Here is an 18,959-nt window from a genome sequence, read left to right on the forward strand (position 1 = left end):
AAGTGAAGCCAGCACAAACCGGCAGGGCCTGCGGACCCCGACCAGGCTTGGAGTCGCCGTTAAATAAGTCCAATCCGTCAGTGGCCAGAACCCCAGGGGTTTCCTAACAGCCAAGACCCGATTGAAGGCAACCATCCAACCAACAAAAGGAAATACAGCTACCGCCACAGCTAGAGTTCCAAGGGCCAGAGCCTGCGGGCAAAAGGGCTCCTCCGGCACATACACACGCTGGGGAGCGGGTTACCGGTGGGAAGCCACCGGGACCAAACATCCACAAAAGGTGCAGGGAAAGGCAGCCACCACCAACTGTCCGGGAGAAGCCACAGCAGCCGGCTGCGGGACCCGTCCATCCAGCCATTTGGTTTACCAGAGACTTTGCGTACATTTGTGGCTGAGTGAGTACAACCGTGCCTTCCGGCACCGCGCTGCACAGTCCCCGCGACCCTGCACCTTGCCGGCCCTGTCTCCCCGTCACCTCACCGGGCCCCGGGACCACCAACCCCTACCCACGGAGGGGGGAAACAACATCCCAGCTGCTCCCTACCATCGCTCCCGGGATCCCTGTCAATAGCAGCGATGGTGCCCAACCTCACCACAACCCGTGGGTGGCGTCACGGACCAAATCCCCAAACCAAACTACCCCCTTTCACTCACGGGCGAGAAGCGCCGCTCGAGTCCCCGGATCCGGCCCACCGCTCGAGCCACCGAGCAGCAACGCCGGACCCGAGCGTGGTGAGCGCAGCGCCCCGCCGCCCGTGACACAATCTCTTGCCCGCTCCTGTCGCATGCACCTCAAGAACATCTCTAGAATCCATCCCTTTCTCACCATGGAGACTACAAAAACCCTCTCCGTGGCCCTCATCCACTCTCGCCTTGACTACTGTAATTCTCTATTAATTGGTCTCCCCCTCACTAGACTCTCTCCTCTACAGTCCATCCTTAATGCTGCAGCCAGGGTCACGTATCTGGCTAACCATTACTCAGATGCTTCTGCTCTGTGCCAGTCATTGCACTGGCTGCCCATATATCATAGGATCCAATTCAAACTGCTTGTTCTCACCACCAAAGCTCTCCACAGTGCAACAGCCCCCTACATCTCTACCCTTCTCTCTGTCTATCACCCTGCCCATTCTCTACCCTCCACCAAGGACTTTTGACTAACATCCACACTAATCCAAACCTCACACTCTCAGCTTCAAAACTTATTACGAGCTGCACCAATCCTGTGGAATGCTCTACCCCAAGAGACTAGGATGAACTACAACTTATTCAGCTTCAGACATCTTTTTAGGATGGCCTATCACACTACCTAATCGAATTCAACTCACATAGAACCCCTCCAATATTTCTCTGAACATAATTCTCTGTCAAACTTCACCGCACCCAAAAGCATTACAAAGATTGGCTGCTGACAGGTTCATGCAGCCTTTATCTATCCCCCATTTCTTTGAGATGGTTTGACTGTTGTTGTAAATAAGCACTGGAACCTTGTGTCACCCCCACCTGACCCCATTGTAGATTGTAAGCTGTAATGAGCAGGGTTGTCTTTATTTTTGCCCTAATTATTATATCTTCTATAACTGTTGCTTGCATAAGAACCTCTGAATTGTAAAGCGCTGAGGAATATGTTGGCGCTATAGAAATAAAGATTATTATAATTTCACTTGTCAGTGTTTTGTAACCATACTAGGGATTGGCAAACCCGAACCGTAAAGCTTGGTCTTTGTACCGGACGCCTGGTGTCCAGGGCTTGATCTCGAACATGGACTTTTCACAAAAGTAAGTGTCCAAGTTTGGAGTTCGGATGATGCTCGCATGCTGAATAAAGTTTGTTGAAAGGCAGCAGCGCATTATTCCCCATCCATAGATATGAGACATGTGCAGCTCTGATCTCTGATCCACTCAAGCCTGTTAACTAGTTAGATCACGCTGTCAAACTCTGACAGCGCTATTGAATGCGTTCCGGCGGGGACCACATGGCGCCAATGGGTTGTGATTACAGCTAATGACCTCTGCCGCTGCCATGATTCACTTCCTATGAATGCAGAGCGCCGGCATTCACAGGAGATCAATATTTCTGCTGATCAGAAGAGTGCTGAAGCATCACTCTGATCAGGAGAAACAATTGAATAGTACAGGCATAAAGTGCTCTAAGGGGATAAATAAAATCAATAAAAAGTTTAAAGAAAAAGTTTTTAAAAATATTAAAAAATAAAATAACCCTCAAAGTTCCATGCACCTTTCTTTTGCCCACCGTTATCAAAATTTAAAGTCAATTAACCTGATCGGTAAAGGGAGAAGTGGGAAAAATATTCAAAATTACAGAATTACAGTTTTTGGGACACTGCAACATTGCATTAAAATGCAATCACAGGGGGCACTGCAACATTGCATTAAAAATCAATCACAGGTGATCAAAACATTGCAACTAACCCAAAATGGTATAATTAAAAGCATCAGCTCAATACTCAAAATATGTCACGCTCCCCGGGTCCCCTGTGCTGCCCTCCGGCTCACCTGTCACGCTCCCCGGGTCCCCCGTCTCGCTTCCCGGTTCCTTGGTCCGGTCACCGCCGCTCCCCGCTCTCCAGCACCCCTTGCCAGCGCGTCCCCAGCGTCCTGGTCCCCGCACCCGGCGTCCGTCGGCTTCACAGCCCCATCCTGGCCCTGCTGCTTCCTCCTCGCAGCTTCCTGCTCTGGCTTCTGGCACTCGGGCCGCGCGCATGCGCATTAGGGCGCGCGCGCGGTCATTGACCCTTTCTTAAAGGGCCAGCGTCCATTAACAGGAAATGATGCAAAACAGGTACAGGGTATAAAGGGGGTTTATGTCCAAGGGGGCGTGGCCTGATCTTCGTGTTTCTTAAGCTAGGAGTCAGGTCTCCTGGTGTATATGTGTATATACTCACCTATCTCTCTTGTAGAGCCGTGCCTGCCTCGCCATCCGGTCCAGACCGAATCCCGAACCCCGAACGCAGTCCATCTGCCATCCTGACAGTCCGTACCATCTCGGATCCCTGCGGTGACCTGTCATCTCGCTCCAAAGCTTCCGGACCCCGCCTGACATCTTCTCGGCTTCCGAACCTGAGCTGCGTCACCCGGACTACCACCAGTGACTCCGTAGTCCCAGGGACTTCTCCGTTATACTCCTGTGCACGGACTGTTCTGCTGCCTATAGTGCTCCAGCTACCGGACCCCTTACCACCATCTAGGAGTTCGGCCCAGTGGATCCACCTCCTGGGTCTGCCCTTCCACCTGGCCCTGACAAAATATAAGCAGTCAATGAGCCCCAGATCCCAAGAAAGGAGAACACTGCAGGTTTCACCGCAGCTGGATTTTTTTCCCTGTTTTTCAATACAATACTGTATGTAATGTGGTGGAATGAATGGTGTCACTCAAAAGTACAACTCGTCCTGCAAATAAACAAGCCCTCATATGACAATATTGATAGAATAATACAATTATGGCTCTTGAAAAAAGGGGAGGAAAATTGACAGGTGGTAAAGGGGTTAAAATAATGAACGGTTGAAGACCACACCCACTTGGCTAAGAGGACAAGATTCACATTCAGGGAAGAAAGAGCCATATATGAAAAACGGAGAATAGTTGAAACAACAAAAACCCTCCAGAATATTTAAGAGAACAGCGGTATTTACACCAGATACAAATTTACATTACTGTTGCCTTTAACATATCCTCTTTCAAGTTATAAATATTTTCTTCATTTATTTTTATCTTTATTATTAGGGATGATCGAATACCTCAAATATTCGACTTCGCGAATATCCGACGAATAGGTCACCGCTATGTGGATATTCGATGCGCAATGTAAAGCGTGATTTACACGCTACGAGATCGCTACAGCGATCTCGTTGGGGTCAGGGATTTTGTGATGCACATCCGGCCGCTGTAGCGATCTCGTTGTGTGTGACTCCTAGGAGCGATTTTGGATCATTGCAAAAACGTCCAAAATCGCTCCTTGTGGACATGGGGGTACTCTCCCAATTATCACTGCTGTCGCTTGGGCGAAGTTGATCCTCGTCCCTGCGGCAGCATACATCGCTACATGCGACACCGCAGGAACGAGGAACCTCTCCTTACCTGCTACACGCCAGCAATGAGGAAGGAAGAAGGTGGGCGGGATGTTTGTCCCGCTCATCTCCGCCCCTCAGCTTTGATTGGGCGGCCGCTTAGTGACGTCGCTGTGACGCCGAGCGAACCTCCCCCCTTAGAAAGGAAGCGGATCGCTGGTCACAGCGACGTCGTCGAGCAGTTAAGTACGTATGACGCTGCTGTAGCGATAATGTTCGCTACGGCAGCGATCTTCACATATCGGCATAACGATAGGGGCGGGTGCTATCACGCTCGCCATCGCTAGCATCGGCTAGTGATCTCGTAGCGTGTAAAGCCACCCTAAATCTATGGGAAGCCCGAATAGTTCCAAATAATTGTTATTCGGGTTTCCCATAGACTTACATTGCGCATCGAATATTCGCGAATAGTCGAATAGCGGCGACCTATTCGGCAAATATTCGCAAAGCCGAATATTTGAGGTATTCGATCATCCCTATTTATTATCCTTTTTTATAGTATTTTATAGTCTAGTATTTTACTTTATTCTTTTTTTATTTTTAATGAATAATTTACATCAGTTTAATAATTGCATAGAAAACAGAATTTTAATAAGATAAACATGATCAAATGAAAATGTACCTGTTTTAGAGAAATATGCAAAAGGAATACAAATATTCACTTTTAATAATTTAATTAGATTTATGCCTCTCATTTAAACTAGTAAAAAGCTTTACCCAACATAATTAATTCATTTATTTGTAATAAATGCAATAACAGATGAATAGTAAAAATCCACTCTTTCAACCTCAGATGGAATTAAACATAAAAATATAATCTTATCATGGCTGTGTAAGGAGGTGGCCAAGAGAAGATATCCATATTCCATGTTCTATGATGTTTGAAGGCTTACATCTTCCACTGCTGGGGAATCAGAGCTAAGCGGAACTCACGAGTAGGAAGTGTGTTTCCTCAAGGGATGGATTAGCTGGGAGAGCTGAGTGAGCTGTCAACTGTGGCACAGTTGCAAAGTATAAAAGGCTAAACAGGCAACTGGAAGGCAGAGTTAACACCAATACTACTTGGGGAACGGACATAAACAACGCAAAGTGAGCCCGTGTAGTCTGCAGTGAAAGCATCTGGAAGTAAGCTCAGACAAAAGGGAAAACCTAAGTTCCACAGTGATCCTGTCATGATCTGTGACAGGCTCAGGCACCGCTGAGCTATTGCATGTATCTCTCCCCAAGATTACAGGTCATGGGAGAGGCTTATTCCAACCTGCCTCATCTCGGTGGTCAGGCCGTTATATCTTTGTGCTGCTGTTTCTGGAACACCGCCAGTAATAGTTCCTGCTCTGCAGCATGTAAGTCTGGCTCGAATGAGTGTTACCTGATCCGTCCTACCTCCCAGTTATCATCCTGACCTGAGCTCCCCTGTGCCATCTGTCTGCCCAGCTCCTTCTAACTTCCCGATCCAATCCCATGTCTCTCCTGTTCCTGCATCTCTCTGTACCTTCTGTCTGCCCAGCTCCTTCTAACATCCCGGTCCCATCCCATGTCTCTCCTGTTCCTGCATCTCCATGTACCGTCTGTTTTGTCAGCTCCTCCTGACTTCCTGGTCCCGTCCCGTGTCTCTCCCATTCCTGTTTGTAGCTCTGATCTCCTGACCTCTGACCTTGCTTTGTTGTACCTGACTTCGGCTCCGCTTCTCCCTTCTGTCTTTGTCATTACTTCCTGGTTTCCGACCTATGGCTAGCACCTGACCATGATTTGCTTCTCCCCTGGTTTTGACTTGGCATCCCACTACTGACTCGTCCTGCTGACTATTCTTTTGCTCTTACAAAATCTAGTGGTTAGTCTGCTAACTGCATCTAGAAACAGCTTCTCCAGTGTTTCTCAGTGCCCCCGGTAGTACAACATGACACATCCAAGGAACCTGAAGACTGAACACCGAATTCTGTCACCCGAGGAACCCGAAGTCTAAACATACCATTTCTTCCCCAAGGAACCTGAAGACGAACACCGAACATCACCATCAGGAGAAGACCAGAAAACGAGGGCAAGCACTGAAGGTGGAATCACTTCTAAAGGGGAACTAGACTACGCAGTCAAGTATGAAAGCCAGAATACCAAGGACTGAAGACAGAGACAGACATCTTTCCCAGGACAACGTCCGAGTGAGATGGGCAGTCATTTTCTGCTCTGTTGTATGGTAGCGAGAGACTATTTATCATAGTGTACTAGTTTAGTAAAGATTAATTAATATTATTCTACCATAATTGGAACGTCCATTATTCTGTATTTGTATATAAATATGTGATATTGGGGATCTCTGTATATTCCATGCTGCATGCAGAACTGTATATGAATTTATACAGCTAGCATTGAACTCAAAGAGAGTTGAATAATTGTGAATGCAACACCAATAAAAAGAAAACAAATATTAAAACAACCCTAAGCACACCACCACATCAACAAATGAATGGTCACCCCAGAAGAAGATCAACGTTTTGGATTGGCCCAACCCAAGCCGAAATCTGAATCCAAGTAAAAGTCTGTAGGTGACCTCTAGAGGGCACAGTACTATGTAGATGCCTTCATATTCTGACAGATGTGGAACCACTGCAAGGAAGAGTGGCCATAGATCACCAATTCTACATGTGCCTTGCTGATAGACTCCTACTCAAACACATTGAATACTTTCGAAAATTCAAAAGGGATTGCAATAAAGTAATAATTTGAGGGTGTGAATATTTATGCAACCACATTTTAGTTTATTTTTCTTTTTCCACCCAAAAAGACTTCAGGTTGTTTTTTCAATTGATTTTTACAAGTTATGGGTGACATTAACGTTGGATAAAGTTCTGAAATGATTCTGCTTGGTAGGATTTTTTTTACCACCAGAAGTGTGTAGGCTTTTATATCAAATGTAAACTGACACGCCCACCAGGGTTGTAGGGCACTTGGGACCGGGCCGGTTTTGTTGGGAAGTCACGGCGGCAGGTCACGACTCCATGACCCGGACGGTGACTTTTAAATGAGGGATATTTACAGGGGATGAGTCGAGACGCCACCTGTGGTATTCGGCAATGTATGGCCGATGCTGCTGGATGGGACTACTGGGGCAGGTGCTGATGCAGCAATGATGGTACAGCTCCCCACAGGTGGAGCAGGGCCTAAGGGCAACCGGTATTGTCTATGATGGAGGAATTAGGGTGCAGGACCGAAGATGCAGCCAATCACTGGACGACACAGGGGCCACAATTTCCTTTACCTTTTTACTTTGTAGTGAATAGTGCAGGCCAGAGAAACTAGTTCGGATGGTAACATAGCTGCAGGCAGCCTGGAAGCAATTTGGGATCCATCGTGTCAGGTTTTTTTGGAGGCCTTTCTTTTGCGCTGTCCTGTGTAGGTCCCTGCTGATTAAAGCTATACTGCAGCCCTCTATCTGGTGTTGGTATTGTTTCTCCCACGTATAGCAGGCGATGCGAGCCTTTTACAGGTGCTGTTCTTCTGTTAGCGACTCTGGGCTCTAGTATGCTGCTGTGCCCTGGGCATTTTGCGTGGCCAGAAGACATGCAGTCTCCTGCCCTCTGGATTCAGCTGCCGGGCCTTCAGTACCCGGACAACCAAGGACTCCGGTGTCCTGTTCGTAGCGCTCTGCTCTGGGGCGAGCTCTGTTCCTGCTTCGCCCCCCAGTCTCTTTCTCCAGAGACTGTCTGCTTGATTCTGCTCTGCTCTCCTCTTCCCTGTTTCTGACCCCTCCCCAGGCCTGAATGTATAGGGAAGCTCCCCTTAAACCGGGTTCTTGAGCTCCCCCTTCTGGTCTGGAGTTAGGAAAGTGTTGACTGCTGGTGCTACCTAGCGTGGCGGACCCCTTTTTTACTTTGTGGCATAACTTTACCCTTTGTGAGGAGAGCAACGCTACTGTGGCAACCGGACCACTGGGTGCCACATAATTAAGATATCATCTTGTATAAGATATCACCCACATTTAATAAACCACCCTTGATGAAGGTTGATTGGGTTACAGACATGACCATTCCTTGACTCCACAGCAGAAAAAACTGTTATATTGGCTCTATGTAACATTTTAGTTGGTATTAAATAATTTGTCATGCTTTTTTACTGTAGCACTATCATATATACACTGTTTTAGCAATTCATTATTTATGATGATTTTACTTTCTAGTCTTTTAGAGACTTTCTTAACATTTTATTGTGGGTCTTTGCATTTTGGAGCTTTCAGTGCCATTTTTCCAGCACACATTATTTATATGTGACTGTAAATTTGCTGGGTAGTTGCAATTGGTTTTAAAAGTATGTGGTTCCTGTCTCTTTTAAATTTGATTTAATAAACTTGATCTACTTGTTGAATAAACTACCTTTTGTATATTGTATTTTATACTTTTGCATAAAAAATAAACAAAAAAGAAGACATAAACCACCAATTATAATGCTCGCCACAGGAGATGGTAAAGCGGTGAGCAGGAGTGGACCCACTGGACCCTTTAGTAAGAGGAGCTTGTATAAGTGCCCACCTAGAGGCAGACACCAGGTGGCACTCCCAGGGCAGTGGCTGAGAGCTGGGACTGTGGCAGCTGACCCTCAGGGCAGGAACGGACACAGGGACAAATGGACATAGTTACTAGTGTAGCCGGGACTATGGATGTTCAAGGAGACAGGTGGCATGGCCGGTGTGGATGGCCACTGTCTCAAGTATACTTGGGACTTCCGGGGCAGCCAAGGCAGATAGTAGGGTTGGGTTGGACGAACACAGTCTCTAGTATAGCACAGACCTCCAGGTAGCTGAGTCAGATGGTGCAGCCCAGGTGGACGGACACAGGGTACCAATAGGACCAGGAGACAGGAAACAGATACTGTACTCTATAACAGAGACACACAGAGACCTGAAAACTAACTGGCTAGGGAACAAACCACTAACTAACTAATAACATTGATCAGGCACCTGCCCTGGTGGGAGAGTGCCTTGAGTACTCACTGCCTCTCAGTCATAAGCTGAGAGGCACTTCCAGGAAATGACACACTGGTGCGCGAACACCGTGGGACCACTCCCAGAGGGCCTATGCAGCGTGCACAGGTCCCGAGGGAGAGAAGTGGGACACACCCACGTAGAGGACCACAAGGAAGCTGTGTAACGTGGTGCGGGCCCGCCCTGGTGGTGAGTAAGTGGGCGTCCCAGGAGGGAGGAGGGAGAGCGGTGGAGGAACGTTGGCTCTACACTTATTTCTGACTTTTCTCTTTTCAATGTTTCTTGACTCCACCTCATCTCTATTTCCTGTTCCTTTTTGATACACAGGAAATGAATCACTCGTAGGATCTTTGATCTGCTCCAGCCAGTGATTGGCTAAGTTGCCATTTCCTTTCTGTTGGGTGGCACTAGGAAGTAATGAGCAAAAGGACCCAGAAAGTTTTGGAATAAGGGCTGGGGAGGATTGTGATGAATGCACTATCCATGTCTTTGCTTGTTTTATGATATACAGACTTTTTCTGAAAAAATAATTATTAGCTAGAAATCCCCTTTAAGTAACTGGACACTTTTCTTTACTACAAACTTACCCTAACATTGACAAATAAACTACCTCTTATTTCGACTTTTGGGGGAAATAATTGGTTCTATAAATAAGTAAATTTAGCGAATGAGCTCAAGTAAATCTGTTCTAAAAGCAGATATACAATACTGAAATACATAAAACTCTTCATTTTCATTGAAATTTTGAAAATATCAGATAAGAATTTTTTATAAATCCAGCGGGAACCTTTAAAGCTATTATTTGCGCTGTTTGTTTCTCTAGCTCTGGTTGGGTAATCAGTTTTACTATGTATAATCAGTTCATAAATCTTCCAGCATTTCCGGTAATTTGACACGTCCCTAATGTATACAGCAACAGCAGATGTTCCCATGATCGACATCATTTCAGGTGGCTGCTCACTTTTGTCTAAATCACCATATTGACGATCATCCTATGATGTGAATCTCGGGTAAACACCATATGTGCTGTATATCATCGATGGGTGCGTCTTAGTCAGTCTGGAGTGTTACTTGTTTCCGGAGGTGAATCTAATTTTGTCTTTAGTCTATATATACACATTACGTATGATCTTGTTTGGCATCAGAAGTTATCAGCTGGAATTTGATGGAGTCAACAAGTGTAAGGTAGCTTCAGTAGTAGCAAAAATGAAGAATGAAGCCATCTTATGTTCTTTCAAGTGATTATGACCAAGGCCACCATGAGAAATGTGTAGCCCCTATAAGTTTTGGATTTTGCTGTGGCTAGAGGTGAGTGAACCTGAGGTTTAGTGTTTGATGTTCGTTCCAAACACAGACTTTGCAAAAAAAAAACAGAGCTCAGATTCAGAGTTCGGGTTCTTTACGTATGCAAACCACTCGCGCAAGCATCGTTGTGCTCGGGTACGTTCGGTGCTCAGCCTAGTGCGAGCCGCTGGCAGTGTTTGATCGGCTCGCACTGGGGGTAACAACAACATAATTGGGAAAAAAAAAAAAGGAAAAACCCTGCCCATCCACTTCCGGAAGTGATATGTTTATAGCTGGCTGCATGTGTGCGGACACCTGATCTGCTCAATTAGTGACTTCCATTGGGGTTCAGGTCGAGTTTGGTACCAAACCGATATTAATTAGGGATGATCAAATACTTCGATTATTCGGCTTCGTGAATATTTTCTGAATACCTCGCCTCTATTCGACTATTCAATGCACAATGTAAGTCTATGGGAAGCCCGAAGAGTTCCGAATAGTTGTTATTCGGGTTTCGCATAGACTTACATGCGCACCAAATATTCGCGAATAGTTGAATAGCGGCGAGGTATTCGGAAAATATTCGCAAAGCCGAATAATCGAAGTATTCGATCATCACTAATCCTAATTTAAAGTCCGGCTGAACCAAACTTCCACGGATCTGCCCATCTCTAGCTGTGACTACTGCCACCCCTTGAAAAATAACAGCAGATTTTTAAAGAGGTTTCTGAAGCCAGAATTGCAGCCATCAACTATTTAAAGTGTGAATAAACTTTTAATTTAATTATCCTCAAGGCATTGCAAAATTATACACTTTATTACTTAGCTTTGTTTTCTTCTCTTCGAAACATTATAACTGCTTTTTCAAAGTACATGCTCTTTAAGAAGCTGCTTTTATCTGATGCTCACCAAAGATTGTCTATTATATTTAATATTTTAATAATAATAATATATTTAATCAATCTGTGTATGGGAATTCCTCTGTCTGAGCCCATTTCCTTCCAACCCCATATGCTCACACATGGAAAGTCCTGTTCACAGACTGCTTGTGTCACGTGTACAAGGACAGACTCAGTATCAAAGTTCTCAATTACCAACTGAAACCATGCACAATTAAACATTGCCTTTTTTTTTCCTTTGGGCATTTTAGGGTTAATCCCTTCCCTAGTTCTGCAGCAGACTTGCTCAGCTGCCTCCAATTGAGCATTTCCAGGCTGTATTTAGTCCTTCTACTTCCTGGACACCTGGGTGGTTATTCAATTCATTTTGAGAGCTAACCTGGAGCAGACAGGAAGTGGCTGCTGCTTCTGCTTCTGCTGCTGCTGCTGCTTCTGCTGTTTCTGCTGCTTCTGCTTCTGCTTCTGCTGCTGCTTCTGCTGCTGCTGTGCATTTTACTGTGATTAGTGCAAGTTAAGTGGCTTCTTCTACTGGCTTTTGTTACACCCTACCCTTACCTTAATCCATGGATATTCCCTTGTGCACAGTATTGGTGTTATAGGCTTTTGTTACCCGCATTTGTTTCTGTTTTGGTAGTTTGCTGAGCCCCATTGGGGTAATTCCCCTGGGTGCTGGTAATTAGTTGTTAAGGCCTGAACAAGAGATAGGTCTAAGATGGTGGCTCGACCTGGACCACCGTCAGGTCTACTGTCGGGATAAGGGACAGCGCAGGGCTCACAGACTTAGGGTCAGCCTGGTAGTCCCAGTTCCATCTACTAACCCATAACAGCTTGATTATGGTGTACATATTTTTGAAGAGCAGCAGTTGAAAGCAGCTTTTAATGAAGCATTTACTAGGCATTGAAATAACATAGCAGCATAGTGTTTTGGAAGCCCATGTGTGATATTTTACATCATTTTTACATAAATAAGACCAAGCCGTGAGACCTCATTCTTCGTTATACATATGGGCATCATGATGCAGAAGCCCACCCACTTTTTCAGCCAATATGGAGAGCAGCGTCTGGCCCATACATGTATTACACAGTCATTCATTTGCCTTTGCAATGTCACAATACAGCAATTTATATTATGTATAACAGTGTATAGTATTGTTTCTCGCCTAGTCGTGTGTTGTACATTAAACCTATGTTATGGTAAGAATTTGCTTATTGTGATGTATAGCACAAAATTCAACAATACATCATGAAAATGCATTTTTTTCCTATGACATATGTCAAAACGTGCAACATATTCTTCTCAAGTGCTAATCACTGTTTTAAGTCTTGGCTAAGCGATTCTGTATAATAAATCAATATATCTGTGCATCTATAAAAAGCATTGCAGTCAATGGGGTCTTCCATTTCCCTCTTGAGCTATGATTAGTAAATATAAACAGCTCTCTTATGGGAGCTTGACACAGAAAGGCTACATGTAATCACCGATAGCACAATGGGCCTTTAATGATAATTACAGGCTATCCGTGGGTAGGCAATCATTCAAATTACACAAGATAGGTTTAGCTAAAATGTTTGGAAAAAAAAAATGGCTCTTCAGCAGCCGCCTGGGGAAGAGGTTACTGTAAATTCTCCTAACTAACTTAACCAGAAGCGAGACTTATCGTTTTCGTTTTCTTCGTAATTTAATTTCCTTGTATAATTCAATTTCATTTAAGCATCATCTTTATGTTACCTGATAGTGGAGCGTTTTCTATAAAATCCTTCCATGGATTGCTACAAACATATTTTCTTGCTACTTTATCCCTATCTCTCTTCTTAGTTTACACGTGAAGCTGCTGGAAATCCCTGAAAGACCCTGCAACTTTGTGTTTTTAATTTAAAGCCATGATGTACATTGTACGTCATAACCTAGAACTGGCACCCGCTCAGGAGATGCTATCTCCGTCATTACTCGTTAAGGGGTTAAAGAGTCTATTGGTTTTTTTTTGGTTTTTGATCTTTAAGTTTTTCCTCCACGTTCCAAGAGCCGAAACTTTTTAAGTTTTCCATCAATATCGCCATGTGAGTCATGTATCATCTCATATATAAAGCTCAGCGTGTGTATGTGTGTGTGTATATGTGTGTGTGTGTATATGTGTGTGTGTGTATATCTGTGTGTGTGTGTGTGTGTATGTGTGTATGTGTGTGTGTGTATGTGTGTGTGTGTGTATGTGTGTGTGTGTATATGTGTATGTGTGTATGTGTGTGTGTGTGTATGTGTGTATGTGTATATGTGTGTATGTGTGTATGTGTATATGTGTGTATGTGTATGTGTATATGTGTGTATGTGTATGTGTGTGTGTATGTGTATGTGTATATGTGTGTATGTGTATGTGTGTGTGTGTGTGTGTGTGTGTATGTGTGTATGTGTGTGTATGTGTGTCTGTGTGTGTGTGTATGTGTGTGTGTGTATGTGTGTGTGTGTATGTGTGTGTGTGTATGTGTGTGTGTGTATGTGTGTATGTGTGTGTGTGTGTGTGTGTGTGTGTATGTGTGTGTGTATGTGTCCGCTAAAGGAATCCGTACCGTCACAGTAACAATCATGAAATTTTGCACAGACACCCCATGTGACTCAGGGAACGTCATAGACTATGTTTTGAGGGGAAAATGCAACCCCACATTTTAGTTATTCACCAAAAAAAACTTCTTACATTAAAGTCAAAGGAGCTGGGAATGGATCTGTTATTATCGACTCCTATTATGGACAGAGAAAGAAACACACACACACACACAGAGACCCAGACACACATAGAAAGAGATACACACACACACACCCATAAAAAGACACATACAGAAAGAGACACACAGAAAGACAGGAAGAGACACACACAGAAAGAGTCACACACAGAAAGAGACACACACAGAAAAAGACACACACAGAAAGAGACACACACATACACTGAAAGAAACACCCACCGAAAGCGACAGAGACACACACAGACAGAAAGAGACACACATCGAAATAGACACACACCAAAAGAGACACCTAAAGAGACACACACACAGAAAGAGACACACGCAGAAACTGGATGTTTGAGGTAATATATTGGCTGTTTTGATAGTTACCTTGGATATTTATCGGGTGACCTATCACAACCAATCACAGCTGTGCTTCTATTTTGTTAGAGGTCAAGGAGATCTGATTAGTTGCTATAGGCAACAAAGGACATTGTTAGCGTAGGACAGCTTATATGTGAGTTATTATGATTTCGGTGGTGACGCCTGTTTAGTTTGTGACTTTTATGTGCAAAATAATTTTTTGTTAATCTATTTTATTTTGTTATAGTTAAATATAGTTATTTACTATCCCGGGTAATACAGCTAGTTTTATTATAAAACTGACCTGGCAGTATTATTCTCCAGATCAATACATTTACGGAGATACCCAATACGCATAGTTTTGGTTTTATTTAAGTGGTTAAAAAAAATCTGAAATTCATAAAAAAAATTCAGATATGGAGATGTGTGATGGCTCTTTTTTTGTGCCTTGAGACAATGTTTTTATCAATATTATTTTGGTGTAGATAGGATGTTTTGATTGCTTTTCAATTGCAGCATTTGAAGATTGCAGGAGCAGTTAAACTGGCCGGATACAGCAATCTGTACAGCTTCAAAGCAGCATTTTCAAGCTCTATTACAAAGAGCTCGTAAATTCTGCAGTCCATGACTATGAGACCGGCCACCGCTTGTAGACTACAGAAGTGGCTGAGAACTTATGCAATGAGTACTAAATAAGAACATTGAAAATTCTCACCATTCCAATCTGGTGGATTATTAATACCTAGTACAGTCCCTGACAGAAGTTCTGTCGCTTATCCATGTTATGTAAATAAAAGCTTATAACCTGACTTTAAATTCATCCATTGGTTTCATAAATTACTTTTTTGAAAGCTGAAACCCTCCCAAATTTGGTTTAGGTTATGAAAATAAAGTTGTTGCAAAGCTGAAATATTGATCATTTAATGAACACAAAAAGGTCAGATTTTGGCAAGAGAAAGGTTTTGTCACCTTGTCATAAAATGCACCCAATCCTAGTTTACATCCTCACCTGTGCTCACTAAATGATCGGTTAATTAGTGGGTGTGTATAAAAAGAAACCCAGCACCCCAGACCTTCACTTCAACTGCAACTTGACCTCTGACAACATGCCAAAAATCCACCCTGCGACCAAAGCCTTGATTATCAAGAGGCTGAATGAAGACCAGAGCCACTGCAGAGGTGGCTGGCACCTTTAATCTGTCTAAGTATCAAGTACAAAGAATTAAAAAAGATTTGAAGAGACTGGAGATGTTTTTGACAAGCCCAGGTCCAGCAGACCCAGCAAGACAACTGCTCTGGAGGAAGTTTGTTGGTTAGAAAATCCAAAGCCAGACCCTCTTCCACTGCAGCCGAGCTCCAACAGGCCTGGTCACCTCAAGTCCCTGTGTCAACTAGAACAGTTTGTAGGATTCTGTCTCAATATGGCTTCCATGGTCAAATCAGTGCCCAGAAGCCAGCGCTAAACAAAAGGCAATTAAAAAAAACGTGTGGCATTTGCCAAGTCCCACAGTCTGCTAAACAGATGGACGCTGGAAAAGTGGCAGAAGGTGGATTTCTCTGATGAATCTTCAGTTGAATTACACCACAGCCACCGCAAATACTGCAAGAGAGCTACTGGAGCCCGTATGGATCCAGAAAACAGTTAAGTTTGGTGGTGGAAAGATCATGGTTTGGGGTTACATTCAATATGGCGGTGTGCAAAACATTTGCAAGGTGGAAGGCAATATCAATAGCCTAAAATATCAAGAAGTATTAGCTACCTCTTACATTCCCAATCATAAAAGGGGTCAAATTCTGCAGCAGGATGGTGCTCCATCTCATACATCCATCTCTACAACAAAGTTCCTCCTGACAAAGAAGATCAAGGTGATCGAGGACTGGCCAGCCCAGTCACCAGACATGAACATCATTGAGCATGTTTGGGGTAGGATGAAAGAGGAAGCTTGGAAGACAAACCAAAGAATCTAGATGAACTCTGGGAGGCATGTAAGACTGCATTCTTTGCTATTCCTGATGACTTCATCAATAAATTGTATGAATTATTGTTGAACCACATGGAGGTAGTCCTTCAGGCTCATGGAAGTCACACAAAATATTAAATATGGCTCTAATAGCGCCACAACTTCATTCATCAATGTTATGCAACATATTATATACTTTGCATTAGAAGTTAATTATTTGTTTGACTTTCACATTACTTTCTGTGGGTGACAAAACTTTTGTCTTGCCAAAATCTTACCTTTCTGTGTTCATTAAATGATCAATATTTCAGCTTTGCAGCAACTTTATTTTCATAACCTAAACCAAATTTGGGAGGGTTTCAGCTTTCAAAAGAGTAATTTATGAAACCAATGGATGAATTTAAAGTCAGGTTATAAGCTTTTATTTACATTTCTTGGATAAGCGACAGAACTTCCGTCAGGGACTGTACATTGCAAAATTGCTTGTTTTTAGAAGCTGTTCGCAATTTCACCCATTAAAAATGATGAGAAAATCTCGATAAAACACTAAAATGAAAACACAATAAAAATACTAAAAATAAATAATTTGTCTTTCTTTCACTATATTCCTTGGAATGAACTTGGCAGGACTTTTTTTGTGAGCAAGGTGTATTTTCGGGCACCAGTGTGGGTATGATAGTTCACATTTGAGGTCTTAGGATACCTATTGTATATTATATAGCCATGCCATCCCTGTGCCACAAGTATTACGTTGTTCATGTTTAGATCTATATTGATGCTGCAGCGTGAGAAGGAGTTAGAGGGATTGTTTAATTTTGATAACTCCTTTAATTCAAAAAGTCCACCAACTGGAAGCCAACCATAGAAGTAAGTGTACTATTCTCCTGTAATGAAGCATTATATGGTCACCTGAAAATGAATTGATTATCTATTAGTGATGGTCAAACGTGCTAGACACTGCTCGTTACTCAGTCAAGCATTAGCGTGCCTTGGTACTCATGGTGCTAAGTCCAATATCGCGGCTGCTCAGATATTTCGTCTTTGAGAAAATGACCAGAACACAGGCTTTCTTCACTTCATGATGTGTGCAGCCCCAGGAAGCGCCAGTGGCAGTCTCTGGATGCCTCTCCCAGAGGATAAAACAACGTTCTTGGACGTAGTGTGACAAAAAAAATCCCGCCCTCCCTCCGACTGTTCTGTTTATGGCTGGCTGTATGTGGTCAGAGACCCGAACAGGCCAATTATTGACTTTCCATAAGCCTCGTTACTCACATTGAGCTTGTCCGAATATCTGACTGACTCAAATCGAGCAACAAGCATTCCAGAATTTTAGTGCTCGCCCATCACTAGTCATGTGGCATTGAGTTCTCTAGACTTTATGTGGCCAAACACCTCAATTAATTTGGATTTTCCAACTACTGAGCAACTGAAAATGGGTTGCATCTACATGTATTGATCCAAATCAGGATTCATAGGAGCATTTACAATATATAAATATGAGAAGCTGACAAGGCTCGTTAAAGGGCCACTTTTGACTTTTAGGATTGCTACCTTCAATAGATGGCACTAGAGTTTGTCTCCTTCTTCCCTGAAGAGATTATTTGATATTTCCCAAAGGAACATTGCAGTTACAAGTCTCCTCACTGGCATACCAGAATGAAGTGTCAGTCTCCGCAAGAAGAAATGGTTTCCCCTCAGACTCAGTCTAAAGCCTGCTTTACACGGTACGACCGATTGTGCGATTTCACAATCGATCGTACCCGCCCCCGTCCTTTTTGCATCACGGGCAAATCGCTGCCCGTGTCGCACAAAGTTAGTAACCCCCGTCACACATACTTACCTCTCGTGCGACCTCGCTGTGGGCGGCGAACGTCCACTTCCTGGAGTGGGAGGGACGTTCGGCGTCACAGCGACGTCACACGGCCGCCAGCCAATAGAAGCGGAGGGGCGGAGATGAGCGGGACGTAAACATCCCGCCCACCTCCTTCCTTCCACATAGAGCCGGCGGCGGCCGCGGGAGGCAGGTGAGCTGCTCATCGTTCCCGTGGTGTCACACGGAGCGGCGTGTGCTACCACGGAAACGATGGTCAACTAAATTCAACGATATTATGGAACCTAGCGAGCAGTAACCGACTCACGATTTGTGAGCGATACTGCGTCGCTAGGAGGTGTCACACAGGCCGGCATCGCCAGCGATGCTGGATGTGCGTCACAAAAACCGTGACCCCGACGATCTATCGCACGATAGATTGTCTGGTGTAAAGCAGCCTTTAGCTTCTCATTCAGCCAGATCAGATCTCATTCTTTGCACTGACGAGGGACAACCATCCCAAAACACTGTGTCTGAAGGTTCTGATCTGGCATAAAGACAAGTCTCGTTAAAGAGTCACTTTTGACTTTTAGGATTGCTACTTTCAATAGATGGCACTAGATTTCTTCTCCTTCCTCCCTGGAGAGTCATTATACATATTTCCAAGAGGAGCATTGCGGCTATAAGACTCCTCACTGGTAGCCAGATTGGTGTATCAGTCTCGCAAGGAAAAATGTTTTCCCCTCAAATGTTGAAGAAGAAAAGGATCTGGCTTGTCTGGCAGCTTTCTCGGACGATGTAGAAGAAAATAAGGATCTGACAAAGAAGACAAGGATCTGGCTTTTCTGGCAGCTGTCATATATGATGTTC

Source organism: Anomaloglossus baeobatrachus, chromosome 11 (assembly GCF_048569485.1).
Source record: "Anomaloglossus baeobatrachus isolate aAnoBae1 chromosome 11, aAnoBae1.hap1, whole genome shotgun sequence".
Lineage (NCBI taxonomy): Eukaryota > Metazoa > Chordata > Amphibia > Anura > Aromobatidae > Anomaloglossus > Anomaloglossus baeobatrachus.